A 9,323-nucleotide genomic window follows, 5' to 3' on the forward strand; every position below is an offset into this window, starting at 1 on the left:
AAAACATAAGGAAGTTATTAAAGATGAATTGTTTATATTCCTACATGGAAAAATGATAATTGTAACGCATGAAACTTTTCTCAGTATGAAGATAGTTGAAGGGTATATATATATATATATATATATATATATATATATATATATATATATCTGAGTAGTGTATACACATACATATGTATAGGAGGGTATAAGTATGTGTGAATGTGTGTATGTGTGTACATATATACATAGACAGAAGGCACATGATCAGTTGAATAGGAAGGGATGATATCTAAAAAATAAAATTAAGAAATGAAAGCAGAATATAGGGAGAAAGAGAAAGGGAGCGATAGAAGAGGGTAAATTATCTCACATAAAAGAGGCAAGAGTAAACTCACAATGCAGGGGTAGAGCAGGAAGGTGAAAGGGAGTGAATCGATATTACTCTCATTTGGATTTGACTTAAAGAGAGAATAGCTTATACAGTCAATTGGGCATTTTACCCTACATGAAAGTTGCAGGGGAGGGGACAAGAGGGGGGATGATACAAGGTAGGACAGATTGAGGGAGAGGGTATTTAGAAGCAAAGTCTTTAGAAAAGGGACAAGATCAAAGGAGAAAATAGAATAAATTGGGGAGAGGGTAGGATGAAGGGAAACAGAGTCTTTCACAATATAATTACTATAGAAATGTTTTGCATAACTACCCATGTACAATCTATATTGAATTGCTTCTCTTTCCAGTGGGGGTGGGTGAGTAGGGAAGAAGTGAAGGCATATGGAAATCAAAGTTTGAAAAAGAAATGTTAAAAATGTTTTTACATGCAACAGGGAAATAAGACATAAAGGCAATGGGGTATAGAAACCCATCTTGCTTTACAAGAATATAAGGGGAGCAGATGAAGAACAGATTGGAGGAAGGGGTGTTCCATGTGCTTGCTATGTTGGTGTCAGGGTAGGGGAAAGATGGGGAGAAAATTTGTAATTCGAAATCTTGTGGAAGTAAATGTTGAAAACTAAAAAATAAATTTATTTACTAAAAATAAAAAGAATTATAACTGCCTTGATGAAAGCTGATGAAATTATCTCACTGCACACAAATGCATACACATATTCATATGTATGCATATACATATACACATAATTATATGTCCATGTAGGGATGCATTTATATGTATGTATAAATGTATATGTGTATATATATGTATAGTTATAGGTATAGTTATAGTTGTGTTGTTATATATAGCTATAATTATGTTGCAAATCCATTAGGTTTTTAGTTGTTTTTTTTTTCCCTATCTGCTTTGGCATCAACTATACTTCTCTCCCCCCAATCTTCTTTCCTTCTCACCTACATTTTCTAATTTTTAGAGTAATGAACTAAAAAATAGATAGGTGAACTTATTAGAATTGTGTCTTAAATGAGAAAAAGTAATTTCTGAAATCAGATCCATGAAAGTCTTATGAGTATTAACTTCAGAGATTAGACTTTGTCATAATGTTTAGCATTGCAAAGGGATCTTTTTTTTTTCTGTTTTCTCCCTAATCCTCAGCTTACATTGCAGGGCAATGAGGTAGCCAAATAATATAGTATAAAGAAATGAAGTTTTCATGTAATTACATTATCTCTAAAGCCAAGAAAACATTGGGTAAACTGTAGAACAAATTGCAATAAAAATTGTAAGAACTATATTTGAATAAAATGGTAAAATTAGCATCTACATTCCAAGCATTATGTATTCTCTCAAATAGTGTATAGAATTATAATATGAAAAGTGTTATCACCTATACCTGAACCATTCATGCAAAATTGTTAGTGGGTTGTGGAGATGCAAATAAGATAACTATTGATTCATTAGCAAAATGAATCTCTTTAGAGTTCTGAAATTTTATTTTTTAAAGTGAAAAGTTTTACATCACACTATTACAAAATCTATCGTTTTTTAATATTTTATGTTAAAAATATTTTGATTGTCCTTATATTAAACCACATAAGGAATTACCCTTAGAGTCAATATCTATGTCTTTAAACTCTTTAAGAAGCTTAATCTGAGTGATTTTCTGTATTTTTTATCTAGACTTTTCTTTCCTAAAAGAAGTAAATGAATCAATGTATGGAGAAAGACCTGAGATGAACTGGGATATTTCTTTGTTTTATAATGTTCTACTCAGTAGTTATCTATCCTCAAGATTCAGTTAGCAGTTTAACACTGTTGATGTATTACCTACTATTATCTCTTCTTTCTTTAAATTTATTATATGACAATATCACCTTATTATTTGGAAAATCAGGATGAACAGAAGGCATTTCCATTTTATTTGGTTCTTAGTCATTTATGACCTTCTATTAGAACCAGATCTCTTTGGTCAACATGCGCTGCAATTGATTATTTATTCTTTGTGTTTGACCATATAAAAAAGAGTTCCTCATACTTCTTTTCTGTTGTATTTTTAACCCGTGAGGTGATGACAGAGCAATAGATCTGAATTTGAATTTCTGAGATATTAGACTACATTCTTTGGGGGTTTATTAACTTATAATGATGTAACAAGCAGCCCACATTCACTATGAAAATATTTTCTTATGGTAAAAAAAAGTGTTCACATTTCAATGGTTATTTGGAGTTCTACCCTAGTTTAAAATGTAAAATCATATCAAAGTATTATTAATTTTTGTTATTTGCAGGTGACTAACTTGGTGGTAAAATAATTTTCTCAGCAACTTAACATAGAATTATTAACATTAATATATCTCTATGTATGTATTCACATATGCATATTTATTCTAATCCAATTCATCATAAAACAATTTATCATAAAATATATAGAGTTAATGGATTCGATTTTATCATACAATCTAGAAATGGATATTACTTAACCTTTTAACATTCAGAAGGTGATGCCATGATCTGCAAAGGAATTGGATATTTGTGAGGGAAGCTGTGCAAAGTCACCAGCCTCACTTTCTCCTCCTGAGTCATCTAGGTCCAGTGGCCAGATAAAGGTCAGGACAACTAGATATAGTGCCAGATGCAGTGGGAAACCTCAGCCATTTTAAATTAAGGTCTTTTAAGCTAAATTCTCACTTTGACTGAGGTAAAGCCCATTCAATGGTTAGGGCTGTTTAAGAAGTGAATGAAGGGATGTCCCCTTTAATTAAAAAAAAAAATGAGAGGGGAAGACACTCAGCGTTTCTGGCCAAAAGAGAAATAATTGCAGTTTACATTCACTCTTTGCCATCAGGAAAAATAATAATTATTAAAATGGTGCTAGGTAGGGACCTACTATTGGCCAATCTCTGAGAACTAGAATGAATTAAGAACTGAGTAACTGATAGAGGATCTAGTACACTTTTAGTGAAGCTGTGAATCTGTACAATCATTTAGGAAAATAATATGAATTATTAAAATAAAGTTAATACATATTTATACTGTTACATGAGATTCCAGTACTAGTCTAATATCTCAAGAAGGAAATTCATAAGAAGAAAGTCCAAGATACAGCAAAATATTGAAAGTAGAGACTTTTTTTCAAAGTAAAGAAATAGAATTATAAAGATGCCCATCATTTAAAGAAGGTATAGACAAATCATTGTACATTAATAATGAATTTTTTTACTGTGTTTTAAGAAACAATATGATGGATAAAAAAAAAAAACATGAAAAGACTAACATGAACTGATACAGAGTGTACTAAACAGAACCCAGAAAATGGTATACAAAATTATTACGATATTTAATTAAAAAGAAAAATAATCACCAAATAATTCAAAATGAATATTTAAGAATTGCAAAGAACAAGCATGGCCATAAAAAAGAGTTATGAGAAAATTCTTCCCCACTTTCCAAGTCTTTGCCAATTTATCAGGTCCATGGCTATAGAATATTACATACATCTTTCAGAATTTTCTCCATTTAATGATTGCTTCTGCTGATTTTTTTCTTTTACACTTTTTTTTCTAAAATCAGGAAAGCAGAGAGATATTGGGGTAAATTTAAATAGTTTCAAAACAAATGATATTAATAAAATATAGTTTAATGTGTTTTATTATTAATATCAGTTGCTTAGAAGAAATTAATTTAGAGGTGATCTGGTTTTACTTTTGAAAAAGAGATTTCTAGCAAATTATATGGTGAAAGCTCTATGCAGTGTTTTCAAGTGTGACATTTCTGTTTCCAATCATATATTAGGGATTCAAAATAACTAAGACTCTGAGTCATTTCCCAACTGTTTACTGTCTGTCAGAGTGCTATCCTCCTGTCACCACAATGTGTTTCACTGATTGCAGATTTTTAAAAATCAGAAAACATCATTGAGTCTCCCCCAATTGCAATAAAAAGAAAAAAAAACAAAATCTAAATAGAAGAGAATTGATATAAATACATGGTAAAAATGAATAGAAAAATGACAGAAAGAAAATAATTTAGTTAAAATAACAATAGTTGATAAGAGGGTAGGGGATGTGACTTATTCATCTTCCACTTTATCTACCCCCAATATACCAATGTGTATATATTATACAGTATGGGCTTAAGATTTGTTCATTAAGTGGTAGTGCCTATGCTCACCCATGAACTCATAGAAAAGTTAACCCAGATATTACTAGTCCAGGTTCAAGCTACTAAAAGCTACATTCTCTCTAAGTAATATTTCACAATCCTATGGTGATATATTTGCTTTAAATAATCTGTTAGGGTGTAATCGCTATGAGAATCTGAAGATTTTCCCTGCCCCCCTGGCCCCTTGGAAGGCTTAAGTGAATCTGAGAACCTTCCTGATTTGAAAGTATACTCTTCAATAGGATGAATGTGGTCACCTGGAGCCTGTGGCAGGAGGCTTGTTTATCAGGAACGCCCACAGGACAGCAAAGCCAATTATAATTTGATGAGTGTTTATTAACCAGCCTCCCTAATAAGGAAGACAGCATATAGTCAACTGAAAGATGCATTTTTATATTGTAATATGTTGCTAACAACAAAATGTGATTCCAAAGCGGGGTACCATTTCTGGTAAAGTCTTGGGTACCTAACAAGAACAGACTTGTATCTGGGCTAACAAGAATAGACTTGTATCTGGCATATGTTTCTAGCAACACAGGTGAAACGTTCCCTCCCTATTATGGCCAGTAGGAGGTTTCCAGGGATCCTGGTAGGGGTCCCCTTCTAGCAGATATAGGGGGCTTTGGTGTATAATTTCTGGTGCGCACTTCAATCTGAGCCAGGAAAAGGCTATATATACCCTGATGTGAGCTTTTGCTTTAGGGCTCACTCATGGGAAGAGTTGTGTGATTTGGCCAGATGAGACTCTGGGCAGCCATTGAGCCCCCTGCCTTTGAAAACCCACATGTTGGTGCTTCCCTCTCTCGTAACTAATTAGGTATATATGTAATTGTCAGACAGCTGGAAGCCCTATGTACTGAATTTTGTTATTTTCTGTTGTAACTTCTGTTTGTATTCTATCAAGTTCAGGGTGCTGACTTTTTCCCTGGAGTAGATAAATTATATAAGTTTGATTTATTAAAGTGAGAATGTTAACCCCTTTTGAGTTGCTTTCCTTTAGAAAAGCAGATCTAAGAACCTGTGCTAGCAGCCATGCTGGGTATACTAGGGTGCTTGCTGTTACATAGGGGAAACAACTGGTTTTAAAAAAGGCATTTTATGAAATGTGGTTATAAGAAAATAGTCATAAATTATCTGTGCCACAAAAATTCATTTATATTTTCACACAAAAATATTGCATCATCTCTAGAAAAAGTGAAAACACACATTAAGAAAGACATATGGAGATTCAGACACATAGACAACACACGTGGCCAGGGCATGTTTGGAATTTTCCAGGGAGAGCAACTAAAGCACACATGAAGTGAAATTCATCCTTCCAATTTTTCTGGGCCTCTGATGTGCTACAGGTTTTTTGTTATTCAATCCTTGTCAGGCATGCTCTCTGATTGGCTCCCTGTGAGCATATTGTCACCATCAGTCACTTCTCCACAGGATGGTCTCCATCAGACACTTCTCTAATAGTTTCTAGTCCTCTAGCTGTTACTAGGCAAGACACCATTGGGTATGAGACTGCAGAAATTTTCTCTATTTTTAATTTGAGGCATTAGCAGAAGTTTTTGACTATAATAGTATCTCATTAGAAGAATTGTTTTGGAAGCACTTTTTTACTTCATTGCTTCCAATATTTAGACTTCAAAGGAAACATAGAAATTGTATAGGTCAACTCCATTATTTTAAAGTCTGGGCAATGGTTCAGAGTGGTTAATTAACCCATCCCAGGTCACACAGGCATAACTTGGATTTGAACCCAGATTATTTCACCCCAATTCAATCATTATTTTCACTGTATTATAAAAATTTACTAAAGAAACAGCAACAACACAAATCTGGGGTTTTTATTATAGATTTCTCAGGAAACAGGTGAAAAGGCATAGGAATGTGAATGTTTAGTCAAGGAGCTTTTGCAAGTCTCTGCATTCTCCTACAGAGACAACTTGTACTGAATAGAACACTAGTGTTAAAAATCAGGGAAAACTAAACTTTAGTCCTAACTATGCTCCTGTGGTAATTGCAAGCAGTCGGTATAAGCATGGGCAAGTCCCTTATATTCTTAGGCTTAATTCCTTTATCTCTAAAGTAAGAATGATAATAAATGTCTCTTTTGTCTCCCAAAGCTCTTTTAAAGATAAGACATGTTAGTGTATGTAGTGTTTTGCAAATCTTAAGGTAGTATATTAAAGAATAGTTATTGTTGTATGTTTGATTCAATGTAGGGAAACCTTATAAAGGGAACCATAAAAACTACTTATGATTGATAATAAGCAAAATAAGGGGAGGAATCCCTGCCAAATACTGCACTCTTATCCTCTTAGTGGATCCAGTAACTACTAGAAATATCTATAATCAGAAAAAAGCCATTACTTTTCCAGACTTATTTCACATTAGTCCTCCCTTATATGATATTTGTTTAAGGAAAAATGGTCTTCTTTGTCTTCAAAATTCAGGTGTCCATGTCCCACTTCTATAACTTTCCAGAAATGGAAGGTATAACTAAAAGATATGGTTTCCAGGCTCTGTACTTGTTCATTCACAATTTCCTTCAAAGATCACCTTAAGTCATTTTCAATGGAAAACCTTTCTAGAACCCCGAGTTATTAATATTTCCCTTTCTTCAAATTACCTTATACTGATTGATCTGTTATATATATATATATATATATATATATATATACACACACACACACATATGTGTATATGTATTGTGTAAGTGTGTATGTATGTATTTGCTTCCAGTAAAAGGTAACCTCTTTGAGGGTAGAGATTGCTTTCCATTCTTTCTCTATATTTGTTCACGAACACAGTTCATTGGGCATTATAGGTGCTTCATAAGCATTTCTTGTTGCAAGGAAATACTTTATCCCTGGATCAGGGACTGGCCAATCCCCTATATAATCTTATATGTTAATATTGCTGATGATTTTGTTTTAACATTTAATGACTGTGGCTTTTTTATCTTTTTTTCTTTTTCCTTTAGTCTCACAGAGAAAAAGCAAATATATTTAAAAGGTGATTCGAAATCAGATATTGTTTCTTCTTGTGCACATCTTAATTTTTCCCTTCCCTGTAATATGAAAAGCATTGATGAATTTTCATGTTTTAGTCATTTCATCTCTAACATGTAGCTGTTGCATTCTAACCAAGGTATTTGGCTTCTAGTACCAGTTTCCTGTGTCTACGACCTTGTATAAAGCACTGCATCTTTTGAGTCTCAGTTTTTTTTCATCAGAAAAATGAAATTTTGAATCATATGAATATCTCTCAATTCATTCTTTGGAATTCTGGTTTTCCAAATAATATAAGTAAGTGTTTTATGATAATATTTCAACGTTGCAGTACTTTTCCTCTAAATTTTTAAATACAAAGTTATGTATTATATCAAAATATATACTATGGGTGACTTTTTCTATATAAAAAATACTCAACTTCTATTTAAATCAAAATTTTCCCAACTCTTCTTTATCTTAAGGCTATTCTATACACTTGGGTCCTTTAGGCCCCCATTTATGAGTCATGTCAATATATTTGAAATCCCAAAGTATTCAGAGGCCAAATTAGTTTGGGAAATACTGAGCTAGATAAGGCCTCTAAGGTCCTTTCCAACTTTCAGAATCTATGAATCTATGAATGTAGTAATGAATTCTTAAAGAAAGGATTTTTTCCCATATACTTTCCCTTATCAAAGCCTTTAGGCTTCTCTTCAGGAAAACAAATTATATCTTGAACCACAGTATATCAGTACCGAAGTGGGATGCAATCTGTCAGTGCCTGCAGGTTGGAGTTGTAATTCAGACTTTGTTTGACGAATGTGTCAGAAAACATATTTTATTGGAACACAGAGAAATACTGTTTACAACTAATACAAACTGTTATTCAGCAAGTAAGAAATTGCATTGTTCAAGGGGTGGTACTTAACTCTTTAAGGGAACCTGAGGTACCATTTAATTCATTGTGGGTAATTGACAAGCCCTCCTTAAGGCACATAATGTAGTTTTCAAAACTAGTAATAATTAAACCTAACATGAATGTAGCACAAAATGTAAGATAGAAAGTCAGCAAATGCAAAGGCTCTCAGTCCTATTCTCAAGTTGCTTTCAGTTTGCTAAAAATTGCAACAAGGAAATAAAAGTCCACCAATGTTCAGTCAATCAGCAAGCATTTATTAAATGCCTACTATGTCCCAGATATTGTACAAAGTCCTAGGAATACAAATTAGCTAAAAAACAGTCCCTTTTGTCAAGGAGACTACAATACATCACTTTTTCTATCATTCAAATTATGGCATATCATGTCTATTGCTTCATTTTAACCTTGAAACCTAAAACCATGTAGAGTAAGGGAGGAATTGGACTTCAGAATCTCAGTGTCAGAAGGTACCTCATTGTCTTCTGTTCCAAGCTAGAATTTAATCAGAGATAATATGTCATAGGGAAAAGTATAATGGAAGTGAAGTCAGGAGACTAGAGTCTGAATGTTGCCTCGGGCACTTCCTTGGTGACAACAATTCAAGTCATTTTTTTCTTCTCAGAAACTTAGTTTCTTTATCTCAAAAACTGAAAAAATATAACTTTGCTATCTCCTGAGGCAGTCATACTATTTTTGGTTAGTACTGATTGTTATGAAAAAAAAATATTTATATAACTCTTAGAAACCCTAAGGAGATTTATCCCGATTTTCATAAGACATCTTCTATTACTGAGCAATTCTACATCCCCCTTCAAAGTTTTAGGGAATACTGTGGCAGTGTTGAGAGGTATCTTACTCTAATACCATGCACTGAAAGCTC

This window comes from Petaurus breviceps, unplaced genomic scaffold (genome assembly GCF_028583685.1).
Source record: "Petaurus breviceps papuanus isolate PSGF00001 unplaced genomic scaffold, PetGlider_PUasm1.0 90849, whole genome shotgun sequence".
Lineage (NCBI taxonomy): Eukaryota > Metazoa > Chordata > Mammalia > Diprotodontia > Petauridae > Petaurus > Petaurus breviceps.